This window comes from Egretta garzetta, unplaced genomic scaffold, assembly GCF_000687185.1.
Source record: "Egretta garzetta isolate BGI_Z169 unplaced genomic scaffold, ASM68718v1 scaffold589, whole genome shotgun sequence".
NCBI lineage: Eukaryota > Metazoa > Chordata > Aves > Pelecaniformes > Ardeidae > Egretta > Egretta garzetta.
In genome coordinates this window covers 1,618,282-1,619,783 of record NW_009266282.1, presented here as the reverse complement: position 1 = coordinate 1,619,783, position 1,502 = coordinate 1,618,282, and positions in this window count along the sequence as shown.

Here is a 1,502-nt window from a genome sequence, read left to right as displayed (position 1 = left end):
GTGGGTGCAGATGAACCTGTACATCTAGATGTTTGGGGTTTTTTCCTTTGGTCTTAAGGACAGGCAATAGAATTTTCTGGCTCAAGAAATAAGTGTACAAACCTTTCTATGTTCAGACTTGCCTGTGCTTTGGAGTCTTTCAATGTTTGACAAGCTGTGTGAATAGGAATGACAGAGCTTCATGCAAATGAAAATCACAAAGTGCCATGATAGATCTAAAAATTAAATCTCTTCCTGCAAATGACAGTGGGATTTGAATGAGTGGGACACTGCAGGTCTTTCAATCCAACCAAGGAAAGTCCAAAATTCCAGCAAGCTGAAAAAAGATTACTGCTTTTATTCCATGTGTCTGGAGTTTCCAGAGAGCAACTGCTTTATGAATTCTCTGTATTTCACTCTGGCAAGGTTCCCACCCTGCAGAGGAGGTCACATGTGAATGTTGCTCCATGCTGCCAACATCATTTGCAGACACAGAACTGCCCTGAGGTGAAGTCACAAGGCTGCTATCAGCCTTGCAAGGCTCTCTAGTCCTGCTGCTGCCAGGGAGCTTTTATTACTGCCCTTCATTCTAATTAGGGCTCTCATGGCTCAATATACCCCCCCTAAATTAAAGGTGGATTTACTGGTTGGTGCCTATCTATTTTTGCACAAAGAACTTCGAGAGAACAAGGAAGTTTTGTAAGCTGCAGCTGAGTGAGTTCCCTGGCGTGCTGAAGGAACCTACTTGATTAAACTAGTAATACACATCTTAAACTACAGAAGGAGCTGGCTCTTGCACAGAGACAGATGCAATCATTCCTGCCCAGGTGTCCCCAGCACAGATCCTCACGCTCCCAGGAGCATGTACAAATTCCCTTCTATGGGGGAAATAGTTAGCTTTTTGCTTTTCTTTTTAGGCCACCAAACCTAAGAGCAATCCAGTAAAACTGACCTGCTTATCAGGTCACTGTGGCCCTTCCCCCCATAGCACAGCACAGAATACCCCCTTCGCTAAGTACCCGCTCACTGCCCCAAGGCTGGGGAGCTCCTGAGCTGTCCTGGAGCTGCAGCTCCTGGGTCTGTCCTGGTGAGCACCCTACACCAGCAGCTGGGACTGGAAAGCCTTGGCTGCAGCTGGCAACCTCAGCACACCATGGCAGGCCGTTCACAGCTCTGACCCCTCAGCAGCCCACACATCGTTTGTTTTGCCTGACTGAAGATACACATCCGTTTGCAGCTAGGCACAACGCTCAGCCTTCAGCTCCATCCCGTGAGTCAGCAACGCGTGCAGGAGACCCCTCATTCATCCCACTGTCCTGGCTATGGGCTGATGGGAGCACATCAGTGTAACGTGAGGTCAGTGCTTGGACCACGCAAGTCTGATGAAGTGAGAAAAGGCTCAGAAAGTGTAGATACCTGCAAAGTTACTGGAGAAAGGGAGAAAAAGCTATACTATCTCAAACCACACATAGCCTTGACCCAAGATAGGGATGAGGAAGACTTGCTTTCTTCCTCAGGCTGCT